The sequence below is a fragment of the Marmota monax genome, unplaced genomic scaffold (assembly GCF_021218885.2).
Source record: "Marmota monax isolate L192 unplaced genomic scaffold, Marmota_monax_Labrador192_F-V1.1 WCK01_AAM20220418_F8-fsc00041, whole genome shotgun sequence".
Classification (NCBI taxonomy): Eukaryota; Metazoa; Chordata; class Mammalia; order Rodentia; family Sciuridae; genus Marmota; species Marmota monax.
This window is the reverse complement of record NW_026695238.1, coordinates 13,237,872-13,257,722: the sequence shown is the minus strand read 5'-3', so window position 1 is coordinate 13,257,722 and position 19,851 is coordinate 13,237,872. Positions and strand designations below refer to the sequence as shown.

Below are 19,851 nucleotides of genomic sequence, written 5' to 3'. Positions count from 1 at the left end.
GTTTAGCACCCATTCGTATAAAACAGAGAGACCTCTTTGGGGAAACCTCTTCCCTGCTGACTCCATCCACAGGGGTCTAGTGGGAGCTGCTTTTCCTACTGTTTTCTACACTAGTCGGCATCAGTATGCATGATCTCTGGCTAATTCGAAACCTTCCCTAGAATTTTTTGAAAATCAGTTGCCCATGAGTGGAAAAATACAGTAGAAACCCACAGATCACCCCAAACACAGAAACCCCTTTCTTTCTCAAGTGCCAGCTTCTGCCTCTTGAGCCCTAGGCTCGAGTCCAGCTATAGATGTCTTACTCTCTGCTCTGGGAGGAGAGTGCTGGATACGGAGTGTGTGGACAGGAACCAATCGAATCCTTATATACTAGAAACAAACTAGTAGAAATAAACTTTTGAGGGATGCATCCTGTAGAACAGCCAGGGCTGGGACTAGCAGCAGGTGAGAGAGGCATTCACCCTCCTCCTCCTCCTTGCTTCACCCTAGGCCTGGCCTTGAGACATCATCAGAAAATGCCCGATAGTTCAGAATAAATAGAGTGCAAGGTGATCAAGATTTCTCTAGGGTAAACATTAAACATTACTGAGAGAATTTAAAGGAGACCACAGGGACCCTGCCTATACTTTGATATGAAGTGGAAGACTATGTATTGTTAAGATATCAATTCTTCCTAAATTTACCTATAGATTCAGTCTTAGCTGGTTGCTTTGTAATGAATTGTGATGATGATTCTGAAATGTATATGGAAATTCAAATGATTTAGAATAGGCCAAGGAAATCCTAATAAAGACAAAGTCAGAGAACCTATATGGCTGACTTATAATAAAGCTGTAATTAAGACAGTCTGGGGTGGGGCAAGAAGAGACAGATAACTGATGGAATAGGAAAGAAAGATAAAAAACTGTTTTCACATTTGTGGTCACCTGAACTTTTGGCAAGGACTTCATGGCAAGTCAGTGAGGAAAGGGTACCCCTCCCCGACATTAATCAATGCTGGATCAATTGAACATCCATGGGGGGAAAATTAATCTTGATCTCTACCTCACAGAATGCATGGGCAGTTGTGCAGAAGTGTGCTCAGACAGAAAGGGAGGATGACCTAATGGTAATAAACTGGGGGGAATTTAGCCAGGCTAGTTTGTTCACTCTTGGCTTCCAGGTATAGGGCAGGACACCTGTCACATAAAGGTTTTATGACCTACTTTCAGGAGAGGTAGGTCAGAGAATTTCCTTATGGCCATGCTTCAGAGAAGGAAGGCTACAGGAGATCAGATAGTGGTCTTCTTGCTTCTGGGTTTTCCTCAATTTCCTTTAGTTTAGAATACTCAGTACACCAAGGCACCGCGTTTTGGATAGCCTTTCCAGCACCCCATCAGAATTATATCTTGATTATAATTTTGGTGGTAATATGGCTGCATTAACTTGTTAAAAGCTTATCTACTTGGTGACCGTTCATCCAGGTATATATTTATGCTTTAGGATCTTTTTTGGCAGGGAGGGTCATTCGGGGATTGAACTCAGGGGCACTCAACCTCTGAGCCACATCCCCAGCCCTATTTTATTTAGAGACAGGGTCTCACTGAGTTGCTTATGCTCTTTTACTCCACAAATTATACTTCACAAAAAAATGCCTGGTGTGGAAGTGCACGCCTATAATCCCAGCTACTAGGGAGGCAGGAGGATCACAAGTTGGAGGTCAGCCTGGGCAACTTAGTGGGACCATGTCTCAAAACAAAAGAAAAAGGGTTGGGGGTATAGCTCAACGGTAGAGTGCTTGCCTGGCATGCGTGAGGCCCTGGGTTAATCCTCAGGACAGAAAACAGATAAATAAAACCCCCTAAAGTGTGAGAGCTAAGCATATGCCTGAATTTTAACTGTACCTAAACTACACTTTAATAAAAAATGGAAAGTGAGTAATCAAGGCCTCAGCACTGCTGTAAGCTAGGTACCTGGTGTAGATCAGACACACCTCCGACCTGGTGAACTGGGCATCGAGTGAGCACTGGCCCCTGTGTGCAGTTCGTCCCCTTCCTGGTATCATGGGAGGAAGAGGAAAGTTCAAGAGGCAGGAAGAAGTCAGAGGTGTGTGATGAATATCTGACTCTATTTAGCTTCAGCTTCAAAATGCGGTGAACATGCGGAAGGAAATAGGCACCTCCTGCCCCTGCCACCTCCTGTCCCCAAGTTTTAGGCAGGAAACTCAATTATGAGTACGACCAGAACTCCGGTGTGATTGACTTATTCACTGGACCAGCTGCAAGAAACATCCCGACGCCCTCGGTCCCTCTCCAATGCCCACTCAAACCCGCACTTTGAAATCATCTTCTCTCTTCCAGGCGATGTCTTGCTTTTGGTCTTCTCAGAGTCAGAGCGTGAGACATGATTTTGAATGCAAGTACTGAGGAAGTGAGATAGGAAAGGGACAGTTTCAGACCCAAGGTCACAGCCTTCTCCCCACTGAGGGGCCAAGGAGCTGTGGTACTTACAGGAGGCACCCCACAGGTACCCTACAGCCTCCTGCCTCTCCTTGGGTGAAGAGAAGTTCTGGGTACTTGAAAGCTCCAGCATGCTGCCTTGCTTCAGACTCGATCACCCTGTCCAGCCAGATGAACCCCTACAGGCAGGATAGTAGGTATTGGCCAGGCACAGCCTTCCTGCACAGGGGCCAGCCTAGGGACAGGGGCACTGCCGCGCCTGCTAGACTGGGTCAAAGTCTAGGGCAGGGCCAGAGTTTTCCCAGGCCCTTTGAGTGGTAAGAAAATAACTCCTTTTAATAATCAAACAGTCCCATCTGCTGTCACCTTCAATGTTTCATCCTACTAACACCCCCCACCTACTGTAGTTGGGCCTGCCTTGGTCTGGGGCCAGCGGGGAAGGAGTCTGACAGCTTTCCCTTCACACTCAACCTCTTCCCTCTTTGGCAGCTGGCTCTTTTGGTCTCTGCAGGACTGGAGTGGAAACAGGAGAAGAGGTGAGGGCAGGAAACACTGCTCTTGACCTGCGCCATTGTAGTCTGGCCCTCTGGATGGGGCAGATGCCAGCTGTGGAATCATTTTCTGGGGGAACATTTTTGGGGGCTCTTTGGGAATTCCACCCCTGCTGGGTGTCCTGCAATCAAACCATTCCCTTGAGGTGGTGGATGACTCCTTCTGCTGGCCAGCCGACTTCCAAGCAAGGCTTCTCCTGTGTTTGGATTCATTCCCCTTCTGTGCTTCCAGGCCCTTCTTCAGGACAGAGTCTCCCTCAAGTAGAGCTGCTCCTGCCCCTTGGGCCAGCCCACCTCTGGCCTCTGGGAGATGCACACCCTTCCTAGTCCCACCAGGCTCTGGAAGTGCAAGCCATTCCCAACAGGGTCATGACTTTTCATGTGGCTACCAGGCAGGGGGAGATCTGGCCACAGCTTCCAGGCCTAGGACTCTGGGTGTGGTTCCAGCCCTGTATCCTCCATGTCTAGGTCTCCAGGGGGTCTCTTAAACATCCCACTCTCCCTTGGCTGGCATTTGGTGTCCTATGAGGCCACTCTGTTATCCAGGAAGCTTTGGGTGACAAGGAACGCAAAATCCAAGTCAAGTGGTCTTAAACCCTGAAGGCTTTAACTGCAAGGTTGATCTCTCAGGGCAGATGGACCTAGTGGTTTAAGGATGTTCCAAGGCCCCGGGCCTCTGTGTGTCTCTGCTGTGTTGCCTGCCCTATTGGCTGCGTCTGAAAATGACTGTCGCCAGATGCAACCCAGGCTTTCTGCTTTCTACTTCACGTCTAGAGGATCATGTTCTTCTCTGTTGGTCTCTCTGTTTGCCATTCTAAGTGAGAGTCCTAAGAGTCACTCTGAATGGCCCAGTTTAAGGTACAATCCATCCCTGAGCCAATGACAATGATGCTGATTGGCTAAGGCAGTCAGAGTCCAACCTGGCCACGGGGGAAGGCACTTTCTGTATAGTGTGCAGGAGGGAGAAACACACACGGGAATCTGAGTACTGGGTGACAGAAATGGGTGATGTGTAGGAAACTATATTAGCTTCCCCGGGCTCCTGTAACCGCACCAACAACTGGTGAAGCTGCAGATATGTGTTGTACCACAGTTCCCGAAGCTGGAGCCTGAAACTACCATGTCAGCAGGGCTGTGCTCTCAGGATCCTTCCTTGTCTCGTCTGCTGGGGATCCTCGGCTTGCAGCTGTGTCACTACAGTCCCAGTGTCATGCTGCTTTCTCTCTGTCTACCTCTGGGTTCACAGCTCTTGTCTTCTATTATTAGGACACGAGTCACATTGGGTTAGCAGCCCACCTAGTATGACCTGCTCTTCAGTCATCTGCAATGATCCTATGTCCAAATGAGGTTTGTATTCTGAGGTCCTGGGGGCTAGGGATTCCCCATCTTTTTGGGGAACACAGTTCAACCCACAGCAGCAACAAACATCTTCTTAAAACTATTCTCACGGCTTACTTTGCAGAAAATTGTTTAATTTGATCATGAAACCTACATGTCACACTTGAATCAGAATTAAATTGTCTTATTTCTTACAAGCAGTTTCCCTCAAAAGAAAAATAAAAGGAATAGGAACCCCCTCTGAAGTTATTTAAAGGTATGTAATTGATCCTAAAGAAAAATTCCAGAGAATATTTGAATCTTGACAGCATGACTGACTACAGGCAAAGCCTAGCATTGTGGCACTCACTCAGGGACAAGACCAGCTGGTAAATCATCAAGCCAGGCGTAGTGGCACATGCCTGTAATCTCAGCAGCTCGGGAGGCTGAGGCAGGAGGATTGGGAGTTCAAAGCCAGCCTCAGCAATGGCGAGGCTTGCTAGGCAACTCAATGAGACCTGTCTCTAAATAAAATACAAAATAGGGCTGGGGATGTGGCTCCTTGGCCAAATGCCCCTGAGTTGAGTCTCCAGTACCCCCCCCCCAAAAAAAAAAAAGCATCAAGAACAATCAGCTGTAGACTGATAACTCCAAAAGTGTGAGCAAAACAAACCTTTTCTGTTTATAAGTTGATTATCTCAGGTATTTGATACAGTAGTGGAAAGTTGATTAACATAATTATACATTAGTTATAGCCATTTATCCACCTACCCATCCATCCATTATCATCATTTGTCTAGTCCTCTACCTATTAATCATCTATGTTAATGTCTAATCTATACATATTTAACTTTTTCATTACGTAAGCAATTCATATTCACTGTAGATCTGAGGTTGGAGGAGTGTGATCTTGTACCTTTGGAGACTTTGGTCGTGTCTATTATACCTGCTCACCTACTGACGCACAATTGGCTCTTTCCATAGGTTTGCTGTCAGTCATCGATGCGTGGACATTTCCACACCACCTCTCTGCATATGTGTATGAGTGTACCCCTAAGAATTGGCCTTGGGGAATCAAAGGCTATATACTTGCCTTTTGGTAGCTATTTCAAAATTACTCACTAAAGAGTCTGCCTCATTTATTTTTCCCTCGGCCTTTTCCCCCACAGCCTCACCAATCAAATATTTAACTTTTGCAAATCTGATTTAATAAAAATGGTATCTAGTTGTTTTGATCTGAATTGCTTTAATTATTGGTAAAGCTGTACATTTCTCATGTTTAATGTCTATTTTTATTAATTATTATTATTATTACTATTTATTATTATTATTTTATGGTGCTGGGGATTGAACCCAGGGCCTTGTGCATGCAAGGCAAGCACTCTACCAACTGAATTATATCTCCAGTCCCTATTTTTATTTTTTTTAAATCAACTGTTTATTTCCTTCACACATTTTCTTTCTATTGGATCATCTTAATGACTTCATCGGATTTAAGAAGAGTAGCCACACATCTCTAAATCCTTTCTCTTGGTTTTTTTTTTTCCCCTTGAGTTTTTATCTAGATGATTAAACTATCCCCCTCCCTTTTAAAATAATGGTATTTTATTTTTATATAAATAAATGTTTCTTTTATGGTGTTATATCATGCTATCAAGTTCTTCTTTAGGTCAATAACATAACTAAATTCACATTTTATTGTTTCACGGCTTAGTGTTTTCATTACATTAAAAATCTATCTTTTTTTTTTTTTGAGAGTAAAGACAAAAGTTATCTAGTCTCTCTGAGACCATATATCAAATTATTTATACTGTTCTGCTAATCCAAATTGAAACCTAAGTGTATGTATGTTGTTTACATATATACATATATGTATATATGTATATATACATTTTTTTTTTTTTGGTACCGGGGAATTGAACTCAGGGGCACTTAACCACTGAGCCGTATCCTCAGCCCATTTTTGTATTTAGAGACAGGGTCTCATTGAGTTGCTTAGTGCCTTGCTAAGATGCTGAGGTTGGCTTTGAACTCATGATCCTCCTGCCTCACCCTCCTGAGTGGCTGGGATTATAGCATGCACCACTGCGCCCAGCAATATATTTTTTTATTTCATATGTTTGGTGGTTATTTCTGGAATTTATGCTCTATTTTATGGTCTGGTCTATAAATGCACTAGTGATAAACTTTTAATTATTGATGCTTTATTACACGGTTTTATAAAAATAAGTCTAATCTCCCATTACTCTTGTTTTTAAAAATTTGTCTGGATAATTTATATATTCATTTAAAAATAATTAATTCAAATAACTCAAGCTATAAAATGTATAAAGAAAAATATAATGAACAATTAATAAAAATAAATATTACTAATGCTCTCTAGACCATACCTCCTACCTTATCTTCCAGTGGCAAATTTAGTATCAGAACAGTAGCTCTGAATCTAGTGTTCAGCATTCCCATGAATGTTTTTATACTTTTAACTTCTATCTGTATTTAACCCTAAAACTCTATGCAGTTTTACTGTGCATTTTTAAAATGTGCTTTTTATTCTTTGAAGAAAACATGTATATCTTAAACAAACCAACCAATCCACTCTCTGCCCACAGTGTGGTGGCTTATAATGTGTCAGTTGGCTGGACCACAGTGTCCAGATAACAGGCTAACATTATTCCAGATGTTTCTGTGGGGGTGGTTTTGGAAGACTGACATTTGAAATGGTGGATTTTGAGTAAAAGAGATTTCCATCCATAATTTGGGTGGGTCTCATCCAATCATTTTAAGTCCTTAATAGAACAAAACAAAACAAAACAAAACAAAAAACCCCAACCTTCCTCGAGCAGGAAGGAATTGTGCCAGCAGGGACCTCTGGACTTCATCTGCACCATCAGCTCTTCCCTGGGTCCCCAGCCTCTTGACCCACCCTGCAGATTTGGGACTTACCATAATCATATGAGGAATTCCTTGAAATAAATCTGTCTCTGGGTATGCACATTCTGTGGGTTCTAACCAATAATACTAGGTCTCTAACCTCTGCCATACCAAGAGCCGGAGGAAAGTTTAAAGAATATTTCCTTTCATATGATCAAAATCTAAGGAAAGGCTCTCCTTCACCAAGGAAGCAGAAAGGCCTCTTGGTCAAGCCTCCAAGAGTACCTAGGAGTAGAGAGCACTTTTCCGTTGACCAAATGGTGCTTTGGCACAGGGTCTCCATCTGTAGTTGGCAATGAAAGACTCTTCTAGAAGGTACATCATCACACAGAGGTGTGGCTTTTGCCACACTGTCAATGACACTTTCCATGATCACAGTCAGCTTTATATCCCCACAGTTTCATAACTATCCCCCTCCCTTTTAAAATAATGGTATTTTATTTTTATATAAATAAATGTTCTGAGAAATCTCAGAATTTAGTGCATTGTTGTAAAAATTAATAACTTGCCCCTTTTTATAAGTGTGTAATTAGAGAGATGTGTTCTTTCCCATTTCTGCCATCACAGATAACCACTATTTAACAGCTCAAAAAATACAGTTTATTACCCCACAATTCTGTTGGTCAGAAGTTCCAGCTGGGCTCCTGAGTCCTTTGCTTAGGGTCTCACAAGGCCAGAATGAAGATGTCATCAGTCTGGGTTTTTGGGAGACGCGGGGAAGAACCTGCTTCTGGTTCTCCCTGTGGTTGTAGGATGGAGGTTCCTGCTCCCTCACTGACTGACAGCCGGAGGTGTTCTCCACTTCCAGAAGCTGTCTGTGATCCTTGGTTTGTAGCCCCTCCATCTTCAAAGCCAACAATGGTGTGTTTTGCTCGCTACAGGGATCCAGGTTGATGTGATTACGGTCATCTTGGTATCGAGCTTTTCAGACCCTTTAGGATAAGTTAAGTACTGTCAAGGTAGAGCATGTCGTTGGACAGTTTCTTAACTGCATTTTGACATGTAAACAGAGAAAGCCCAGGTACATTCTGTCAAGGCCTACCTTTGTGAACCCTTTCCTCCTGCTTTGGGGTTGCGGATCTTCCTGCCTTGCTGTGGCCCAAGATGTGCTTCTGTCTCTAAGTCCCTAACAAATGGCACCTTGTACAATCCTAGATTTGTCAGCCTTTCTTCAGTCTGTTGACACCTTCCTTCTGTCTTTGATGGCTGGTTCTTGTACCCTGTACACCAGAATTTGTTAAAACACTCATACTGAAAATCTCTCTGCCTTTCTTTTCTGTTTTTAGGATTTGTGCAATTATATTGGGCACATCTGGATAATCCAGGATGATTTGTTTTACGTTCAGCTGATTAGTAGCCTCACTGATATCGGCAAAGTCCCTTTTGCCATGTAAGTTGACATCACTGCAGGCATAGTACCAGAGAGAAGGTCACAGGGCTCCTCTCTGAGGCCATCTGCCTACCCCAAGGACCACAGAGGTAAGTTTTCCCCAAACCAAAGGACCAGCCTGGTCAAGGATGTTCAGATTTCCCCTTCAGGGAGACCGAAAACTGCTTCTAGCTCTCAGCAGACCATTTTCCCATCTTGGAGAGCTCAAAGACTGCACACTTGGTGTTTCCTTTGTCTGCAGCAACTTCTTCAAGAAGCTTCTTCCTGGTTAGAACCCTGGACAGGCTCAGTGTGATCACGTCAGAGAACTTCCCTCCCCCATCCTTCCCGCGGGGCCCTTGCTTTCCCCCTGTGCCCTGATTCCTAGGCTCATGCTAATGACATGGCTTCAATTGGCAAAGTGTATGAGATACTTAACACACTTGGCACGAAGAGTTTCTGTCTGGCATTCTCTTTATAGTCAATATATTTTAAACCCAAAATGTGTGTGTGTGTGTGTGTGTGTGTATGAGAGAGAGAGAGAGAGAGAGAGAGAGAGAGAGAGAGAGAGAGAGAGAGAGAGAAAAGAAGAAGAAGAAGAAGAAGAAGAAGAAGAAGAAGAAGAAGAAGAAGAAAAAGAAGTTGATAATGATGATGGAGGAGGAGGAGGAGGAGGAGGAGGAGGAGGAGGAGGAGGAGGAGGAGGAGGAGGAGGTCATAGCAGTAATGTTTTCAAAGGCTCAGCTGCTGTGTCAGCTGAGGGACATGGTTTGGAGCCTCTCTGTGGTGAGCAGGGCTGTGGAGAATAGCAATAGTGTTGGTTGAGGGCCTTGGGCACCCCAGAGAAGATAGAGAAACAAAGAGATGGCAGTGGTGTCCTGTAGAGGGACTACAGGGCTTTTAGCTGCAGAAAGTCCCTTGGGAGAGAGAGAAAGAGACTGAGATTAAAAAGGGGTGAGGGGGATCCCGGATGGAGTGACCCACCCTGGAGAAGAAGTACAGGGAAGGGGAGAAGAGGGGAAAACAGCATTATGAAGACCTAAAGAAAATACAGAGAGAGAAAGAGGAAACGAGAAATGTGAATTGAGAGAGGAAGTGGAAGGCGGCTATAGGGCAAAGGAGAATTTACTCCCTGTAAATATAACACAGAACATGAAACTCCTCTGCTTAAAACTGTCCTGTGGATTCCTAAAATGACCCAAGGCCCGTGGCCACCTGTTGATGTGCTCCCTCTGAGGCCATACCAACTCCTTTCCTTTGCTGCCCTCTGACCACGTGGGTCTCCATCTTGGGGCCTTTGCATGGAAGTGCTCCATGTCCCCACAGCTTGTCAGCTTATTTCTCTCTGGGCTCTGCTCAAATGTCACCATGACAAGGAGGACAGCTCTGTCCACTCTCTAAGACAGCCACCCCTATTTTCCCTCACTACACGTATCCCTATCTGACATGCTAATTGTTTTTACTTGTTTATGTTTTCTCTCTTCCCACTTGAGTGTTTGTTTATTGCTATATCTCAGTGGTTAGCAAGTGACTGTCACCTGGTAGAAGCTCCCTTAATACTTGTTAGAAAAATTAATGGACAACATTTTATGTAAGGTCTTGTTCACTTAATTTAACACATGAGACTTTGATGGCTGGGATGATTATGATAAAAATAATAAATAATAACAACCAACTAACTCTCACGTGGCACTTTAAAATAACGATTGAGATTCATGCTGTCAGATGGCAGTAACTTGCCCAGGGCACCCAGGAGCACATGAGCCTTATTCCCAGACCATAGACACCCATGTCCTTCATGCATCCACGTAGGGCAGATGCCCAAAGAACAGTGGCAAAAGCAACAAAAGCACTATTTTATTGTTAGCTGAACTTGAAACCTGGTCTCCAGTCAGAACCCTGAGAGGAGGCTGGGCCATGTGTAGAAATCCTTGCTCATCAATTTCAGGCTTTAAATTAAAGCATAATGTGACAGTGTTCTCCCCGTCCCTTCCCCACCCCTGTGCTCCATACTGCTTCCAACCACCACCCCGCACCCAAGGGTAGCATCACGTCTAAGTATTCTTTGGGTGCATTGGATGAAACGCTGGTGGAGAATGTAGTTTGGTCCGGTCTGAGGGAGCAGGACATGGGGAAAGAATAGACAGAATTCTCTGGACTATAAATGATAGAAAGTAGATCCAAAGCTTGGGAGAAATACCTGGACCACTCCCCACCTGAAAAGGCTATAGAGCAGGTTGGCTGTGGCTGACGGGGGCTCTGAGAAGGCTTTCCTGTCTTCTTTCTCAGGTTCTTTGTCTCCCTCTTACCTCGTTTGTCTCCTCCTTGAGAACTGGCCTCATTTTCTTCTGCTTTCGAAAGGGATGACCACTAGGGGCCATTTAAAAAGAAGCTTGGTGATTCCAATTGAGGAGACTCCGGCTTTGGAGCTGGCTCTAGTGGGACACTCTTGAGGAGGACTGACTGTCCAGCTCTGGTCAAGTACCCACCCTGTAGAAGACAGGGTGTGACCCATGATTTATAGCCCCACAGAACTATGGGAAGAGAAAACCCTAGTGGGAAGACAAGGGCTGAATTATGTCTGCCATATTGGCTGGCTCCTTCTCTCTCTCTCTCTCTCTCTCTCTCACACACACACACACACACACACACACACGCGCCCACAATCTGTGAGTTTCTGAATGAAGTGGTGTGCTTCTGAGGAAAACAAGGGGAGGGACCAGACACATTTTGTGTCCATCTCCCAGTTTCAACACTGTTAATGGGATATCTCTAGTTTGCAGGCACAGCTCCAGTCACTGGGGAGACAGCAAAGAATAAAGCAGGGACCGCTCCTCCTGGGGACAGAACCAGGCAAACAGAGAAGTGGGTGGGGATTTAAGACGCCACCTGGGCAAGGATGAGGTGGGTCTTACCCTGCTGAGACGTTGCAACAGCAACGCACCCGAGGGAAAAAGTAACCCAGACAGAGACTTGGAAATGGTATGACTGTCCAAAATGGTAGTGGGTGACTTTAGTGAGGAGCGGCAAGGAGGTCTAACTTGAAGGGAGTCGGGGAAGAGGAACTTAGCAAACTCAGCAGGCTCCTGAGAGACGCCAGGAAGCTCAGGTGGCATAAAGTCATGGAGAAAGCAGAGGGGGAAGGAGGCAGCCAGAGAAAGAGAAGGAAAGGAAGAAGCGGGGGACGTGGCTTTGACAGAGTAAAGGAACAAGGAAGCGACAACATAAAGAGAAAAGTGTGAAATGACATGACCCTCAAAGGAAATGGCTGTGAACGGTACCTAAGTCACTTCCAAATCTTTTGGTGATGTCTGTAGCCTCCAACCATCAGAGGGGGTCTGTCCTGGAATACCTGTTGCTCCTAACTGGATGGAGGAGAGCAATGGATGGATTGTTTGATAAGAGTTTGTTTAGTTTTGAGCAAAAGAGCATGTTTAGAAATTGCCAAGCTGTCTTCCAAAGTGGCAGTGCCATTTTGAATTCCCCAGAGCATCAAGTGGGAGTTCCTGTTTCTCTACATCCTGGTCAGCATTTGGTGGCCATTGTGATAGGTGTGCAGTGGCATCTCACTGTTGTTTTAGTTTGCATTTCCCTGATGTCTTGGGATGTGAAGCATCTTTTCACAAGTTTATTTGCCACCTGTATGTCTTCTTTGGTGGGGTGTCTATTAAGATCTTTGCCCCATCTTGTAATCGGACAGTTTTCTTATTGTTCTTTGAGTTTTAAGGGTTCTTCAATTATTTTAGACAAGTCCTTTATCAGATATCTTTTGAAAATATTGTCTCCCAGTCTGTGGCTTCTCTGTTTTTATTATTTATTTTTTGCCAGTGTCTTTCACAGAACAGAAAAAATTTAATTTTAGTCAAGTTCAACTTATTCCTTTTTCCATGGATCATACCCTTGATGCTGTATCTGAAAAGCCATTGCCAACCACTATGGCATTTTGACTTCCTCTTGTTATCTTCCAGGAGTTTTATGGTTTTGCATTTGATCCATTTTGAGTTAAATTTTTTTTGACATATAAAGTTTGTGTCTAGATTTGTTTTTTTGTATATAAATGTCCAGTTGTTCCCAGTGCCATTTGTTAAAAAGACTGTCTTTGGTCCTTTCCATGCTATTAGAGGATTTTAAGTGAAGGAGCTACAATTTACGAACCATATTTTAAAGGATCATTTTGGCTTCAGGTGAAGATGTTAAATAAGCAACAGATGTCCAAATAAACTCAGGTGAGCCATCTGGCAGGGTGACATGAGTTTGAAAACCATCAGCACAGAGATGTCATTTAGAGCTGCGGGTTCTGAGACCTCTGAGGAATAAGTACAGTTAGGAAAGGACGGGTCCTGGGCACTTCACCACTTAGAAGTCAGGGAGATGGGAAAGGATAAGCAAAAGAGACAGTCGGTGAGATAGAGGAAATCAGGAGAGGACAAGATTCTGGAAGCCAGGTATAAAATGCATGTAGGAAAGACTGGGTGGTTTTTTTTTTTTTAAATGCCACCAGCAGTGTCTCTCAGATTAAGGATGAAAGTCAACTCTTGGTTTCAGCAACACAGATGACCTTGACAAGATCTTGACCTTGACAAGAGCAGTATTGGTGAGGGTAGGAGCAAGACAGGAGAGGTGGCTGTGGAGAAAGTGAATTGGGCATTTGGCTTTGAAGGCAAGGGGCAGTGGCTGGCTGGGGCAAAGGGGCTCGGGGAGGTGTTTTTAGAATGGGAACTTGACACAAAGAGAATGAAAACTGTATCGAAGTCTCTGTTCTATAGAGACTCTGTTCTATATATCCCAGTTTGTTTGCGAGATTGGCTCTTGGAAATATTTTTTATTTTCTTTATGTGGTGTCGGGGATCGGACCCAGGGCCCGTGTGTGCGAGGCAAGCGCTCTGCCACCAGGCTGCACCCCGGCCCACTCTTGCAAATTTATGACACAGTTCAAGTGTCACTTCCTTTAAAGACCTTGCCAACCCCTGCAGCTGATCAAGTCACCTGTTTAATTTTTTCACAGCCTATTCACCATCTGAAAATAGCTTGTTAATCAATCATTTTTTTGATCTTCCTCTCCTAGAACAGGTGCTCTCTTAGGGTAATAACCTTGCTGTTCTGCTCACTGCTGTCTTCCCACTACCACACAGTGGCAGGCGGATGGTATGTTGGTAAATCAACTCTCTGGGGAAAAAGAAACAAAAACAACCAACACTGATTTGTAACATTTGCTGATTACTATGGTGCAACTGTTTCACCACAGTTGATTTTGAACTCTCGACATGACATCCCTAAATGTGGAGTTGGGGAGAGAAGTGTACATTAGCTTTTCAAGATTCTCTGTGAGCCAGCTACAGCACACTTGGCACATTGCAGGGCTGGATAATTAGTCATTTAGTGAAAGAATGAATAATCATTAGCTTGAGCCATTATTCCATTAAAGGTAGGTCTCTGGGGATTATTGGAAGACTTTCATTCCTTATTGCATTCTTTTTTAAAATTTTTTTTTAGTTGTAGATGAACACAATATCTTTATTTTTATTTCTTCATTTTTATGTCGTGCTGAGGATCAACCCCAGGGCCTCATGTGTGCAAGGCAAGCGCTCTACCACTGAGCCCCAGCCCCAGCCTGTCCTAATGAGTTCTTATTTACCCTTTGTCTACACTCCTTTTCCTCCCCTGGGCACTCTGCATGTCTCTTTCTTGTTGGAAACTGCAAAAAACCAAACTTTGCCTGAAGGTTTGAGGCCTAGTGTGGGTTCCCCTAGGCCCTGATCCTGGGACCTGCTCCTGTGTCCCTGCACAGAGCTCGGGCAGGGCTTTTGGCCAGGCCTCTTTCTTTTCTCCTGGGTCATAGCTGCTTCATTAGAAGCAGGTGTTTTCTTCGAATTCGTCTTTCTTCAGGCCCACCAAACCAAGCTTGGGTAACTGTCTTTCCATACAAACACACACCTCTTTCCTCAGTGTCCTCTAGCGTCTCCGTGCACCTGGAGATCCGTCATTGTCATTTGCATGATGGGCAGGGTTAAATTTGTTTGCAGGTTGCTTCTCCGATTCCCCTCTCCTCACTTCTCCCTGCAACCTTACATAGTTTAGAAGGCTAAAGTCTTCATCTAGTTATTTTTTCTTTCTTATAAAAAAGTCTTAAAAGAAGGAAGAATGCAAGTGATTGAGAAAGACAATGGCAACAGCAGTCTCTAGGCGTCACATTGAGGTGGATTCTACTAAGCGTCTGATGCACTTCTGGTCAATGTGGCTGTCTTAGACACCACCCAGAAGATTCTCTAAGACAAGACAGTGAAAGGCAGTAAATGAATTAGTGGGTATGGAAAGAACTAAGATGGACTTCCAATTCCTCTTCTTGAGTCAAAACTCACCCAAGCAGCTTTCTACAGTTGTCATTTCTCTGGTCCTACCTGGATTTCTCTTTGGTCCTGATGTGGTTTATCTGACTGTGTTCCCTGTGTCCTGCAGAGACTGTGCCCTGCCATGTTTGGCACTGTGTAGCTGGGACTTACAGTCCCTAGGTGATTTGGCTTGGATGTTCCCCAGGGGTCCATTGTGAGTGAAGGCTTGGTGCTACTGGGAGTTGCTGAAATGGTTTAATGGGGCCCACAGGTAGCTCCTTAAGTCATTGGGTGTGAGGAAGTTCTCGTGTAACCCTTTGAATTTGTGCAAGAGCATTGTAATGAGAGGAGCAAACATAGTCCTCTAGTCCTCTCTGGTCTCCTTTTTGAAATGTGACTGTTACTATATATGCTTCTGCCATGATGTGCCACCAACTACCACCCTCACCAGAGGCCAAACCAATGGTGCTGCCCTAGCTTGGACTTTGAATCTCCATACTGTGAGCCAAATGAATCTCCTTTATTTTGTAATTAGCCTGTGTCAGGAATTTCATTATAGTGATGAAAGATGACTAGGACCCCGTACCTGCAGCCATTCCATGTTAATTCAAAATCCTTTTCAATGTGGTGGAGAAGGTTCTGCTCCAGTGCTTTCTGCAAAAAGACCTGTTGCCAGTTATTTATAAATATGGAAATGATTCTTTTTCTGTTTGCATGGTTCTCTGCTTCTCTTTAGGATTCTCTGCTAGCTGCCTTTGCATTTTCCCGTCCTGTTGTTTACTCCGACTGTGGTGAAAAGGGATTTGGAAGTGTGCTCCTTTCTTGTGATGATTCATTACACAAAACTAAAAAAGCCATTAAACTTCCTGGGTCATTCTTTTAAGCTTCTTCTGTAAGGTTAAGTTTCATGTTTTATCACTTTACTCTAGAGTAAGATATTAAAGTCCCTTGACAACTTTATGAACTAATTAAGCACTCCAACTGCTCACTTCTTCAAACAACAATAGAAATAATGACAAAAAAGTTATAAACTATTGGGCACTCACCACAGGCGTTCTGTCCTTCTTATTTTGGAAAAATTTTAAACCTGTATCTCAGAACCTATTATCATTCTCATATGAGGAAATAAACTCATAAAGTAATATACCCCAGGTCACTTTAAGTAAATAACAGGTCTAGAAATGAAACCCATGGCTGCCTGACTCCAAAACCTTTTCTTCCAACTTTTCACTAATATTTTGGGATTTGTCTCTTGTAGGACCTGTTGTAACTAAATAATTTCTTGGCTGCAGCAATAGTGACAAAAGTCACATTCAACTTAAGTCAAGGGCTAGAGCTGCCCCAAGGATGGAGGATTTACACATTAGTATCCTTTTTGCCATAGCAACTTCTTTTCATCTATCAACATCCATCGAGGTTGCTTTTTAAGCATTTTTAAGAACTTTTAAACATTTTTTTAAAGAATGTTTTACAGAAGTCCAAGAGCTATCCAGCCTCATGAAAGGTGTTATTTCTCTGTGTTAGATAGTCCATGAGATCTAACATCAGTGAAATGGACTTGGGGTCTATATCAGTGACGATGAAGATGATGACATGATTTTTTTTTCTTTTGTAGTCTGGGCTTATTTCTTGATTCCATGACCAAAGTGTCAGCACTTTGTACTTTTAAAAGATGTTTCTATTTCTTTGTTGGGAGCAGCAATATCTGTATTGTAATTAAAAGTCCTTTCCCTCAAACCTGACTGTAATTCTACATGTTTCTTCTTTGGGAGTTTGATGGAATCACAGATTCTTGGGCCCCACCCCGGGGCCCAGCAGTCTGTTTTCAGAAGCCCTCCATGTGGCTGAGGGGCACTCTCAGGCTTGAAAGGGCTGGTGTGGACACTCCCGCTGCCCTTCTTGCCACACCCATCTCCTGTGCAATGCCGCCTACTCCTAAGGCTTCAGCCTACCCACCAAATCTAAGGTGCAGCCCAGACTGGCTTTCTGAGCTCTGAACTTAATAATGCTTATCTAAATTACATCTCTGCTTAGCTATGTTGTAGAGACCTCAAGCTCAGCACTGTAATAAATATTTATGTTCTAACTTGACTGTCATTTTTTTCCCCATTGAACTAGGGTTGTTTACCCTGCCATTCCTGCCAATATACTTTGCCAAAATTTCTTATTTAAACTGCCTTCTTTGCCTCATCAGCAACTTGATGAGGGCAGGGACAAGTCTGTCTGGAGATGGCTGTCTTTGGAAAGCAGCTAATATTTGTTGAGTGAATCAATGACTTCTGTATTCTCTAATCAGGGTTTGACAAACCTGGCCCACTGCCTGTTTTGTAAATAAAGTTTTATTGGGATACAGCCACACCCATTGGCTTAGGTGCTAAGGTTGCTTTATGCTACAATGGCAGAGTCAAGTTGTTGCCACAGAAACTTTATGGCCTACAACAGTCTAAACTATTTACTATCTAATCTCATATAGAAAAAGTTTGCTTGAGGGTCATGCTGGTGTGTCTGTAGAAGGGCCAACCCAGGCACTTTTCTGTGCTACAATTATGTTGTACTCTCTAGGATGTCGGCCTGGCTAACTGGGTCTTCAGATGGCCCATCACTAGCATAAACACACCTGAGCAAGCACCTGTGTTATGGGGAAAACAAGCTGTGGGCTCGGAATTGATAAACGAGTTTGGCATGACATCAATCACAATTCCAGAAAGGAGAAGAATGGAGACCATCCTGCCCTGGTGTTTTTCTTTTTTTGGTACTAGGGGTCACACCCAGGGCACTTTACCACTAAGCTGAGTCCTCAGCCTTTTCTTATTTTTTATTTTGAGACAGTGTCTCACTAAGCTGCTTTAAGGGTCTTGCTAAATTGCTGAGGCTGGCCTTGAACTTGCAATTCTCCTTCCCCACCCTCCCAAGTTGCTGGGATTACAGGTGTGTACCACTGCACCTGTCTCCTAGTTTCTTAACATATCAAATTTATACATTGTCAGAAAAATTGAGAGAATACCTAATAATCTTACCAGGTATTCCTTCAGTGCATGCTTTCTATTTTATTGACTCATCCCTCCCAGGGTATTTTCTAAGTCTAAGAGGTACAGGTTAGCTTGCAGAAAACTGATGATAATATAAAGATTCTTGTTTGAAAACTTTGTAAATGATTCTTGACTTTAACAATGCAAGTGAATTGAAATAGAAAAAAATGATTAGTGTGACAGATGCCATTGATTATTGTCTGGAAGTAAAAATGACTTCAGACAGTTTATTGTATAGTAGGGGATTAGTCAGTTTTGCTTATATTAGAAAATTCTCTTCAGCCTTCCTTAACTTGAATGACAATGCAAATATCAGTTATTCAATTTCTCCTTCCAGCCAGTTGTAGTATCTTCCTGGTTTCCTCATTAATGAATTGAATAAAAACATGGAAATAAATTCATTTGATATTTTCCTGAAGGTTGTTTCTTTTTTTCTTTTTTGGCAGTGCTCTGTGAGCTACATCCCCAGCTACATTTTTTGAAGAGTTTAGCAGGAATACAACTCATTCACCTTCGTGAATTGCTTTGGGGCAGCTGGGCAGAAAGGGTCTCAGAACACACAGGTTGGGAAGACAGACCTTGTGATGTTTCACAGGGGATGGAAGTAGAACATTGTGGTCCATAGCTAATATTCTTCAAAAAGGCCAAATGTAGCACTGATAACAAACTTTGAGAAGATCACAGTAAACATTTTTCCAGTAAAATATGTGGAATTTGTAAAAGTCCTGGTGTTCATGCTGGGGAGAAAAATGCTAAGATTTTTTTTGTTGTTGTTACTTGGGATTTCAATTTTGGGGGATGGTGGCACGAAGTTCTCTTGTTTACGCGGGCCGCTGTCCTCTTCACGAGGCAGGAGAAACCAGAGCAACTCCAGGCACTGCTGGGCTCCATCCAGATGCTTGGCTGGACCCGGCCATGCTCTAGTTAGACATTATTTCCTGGGGCCAGAGCCTTACGCCCTGTTAGTTATGGCCATCAGTCTGAGAAGACACCCCTTGTTCTGTATGTGGGACCCCTCATGAGTGCACAAAGTCTTTGCATCTGATGCAAACTGCACATTTCATAGAAAAACCTTCGCAGCACTGGTTGCCTCCAGGGCAAGGTCAGACACTCTTCATTGATTTGTTGGGATGCTGTAGGCGGGGGAGGCGTTCCGTCCCCTGACAACATTCACTTAAAAAACCCACTTCTCCATTTAGGAGATGACTGTCCACTTACCCCATAACTTCAGGCTTTCCCTCTAGTCAATCCCCCACTGAGATGCCCTGGGAAAAGACACTGGCACAGTGAGAACCCTCTGGGTAAGCTGTGGGCCAACAGCTGTGGGCTCCTCATGGAAGTCGGCCAAGGGGCCCCAAGTGTCCCCTCAGTGTTCTGCAGGTTCAGCCTCTCCTGGATCCTGCCCTGTGGTGGTGCAGCTGAGGTGCTCTGTGGGGGAGGCTCACTTCAGGGCATTGCAGTCTATGGGGAGAATCCAAGTGGGCAGGGATACATCGGCCTTGGGGATTCCTAAATGTAAGGAAGGTCTCAGAGACCTAAGGAAATGGAAAGCTCATTTTTCCATTAAAAATATGGGCTTCCTCAGAGTCTGAACTCTCTCTGTCTAGACTATATACCCAAGTGTGGGCACACGAACTGCCCAATATGGGGCTCATCGCATACACCTATTCCTTATGCTATTTCACCCTTATTTAGGAGGAAATAATGGCACTTATAACCTTGATTTTGCAGTGTTTGGTTAGAGGTTGGAGAAAGGAATTCTGTTTTCCCAGGATGGGCAACAGGATGCATTACAAGAGGAGGTATTACTAGACACAGGTGGAGTGTCCCAAATCTGAAAATCCAAAACCCAAAATGCTCCAAAATTTGGGACTTTTGAGAAGT

General features: G+C 43.8%; 1 long non-coding RNA gene across 1 annotated transcript; it reads right to left on the bottom strand.

The window, feature by feature from the left end:
- Positions 1 to 7,817: 7,817 nt before the first annotated feature.
- On the bottom strand, positions 7,818 to 9,150 carry LOC124089683 (uncharacterized). Its single transcript, XR_006850831.2, has 2 exons — positions 8,283 to 9,150; positions 7,818 to 8,172 (listed from the first exon to the last, which is right to left on the bottom strand). It is a non-coding gene; the product is annotated as an uncharacterized LOC124089683 (long non-coding RNA).
- Positions 9,151 to 19,851: the final 10,701 nt, after the last annotated feature.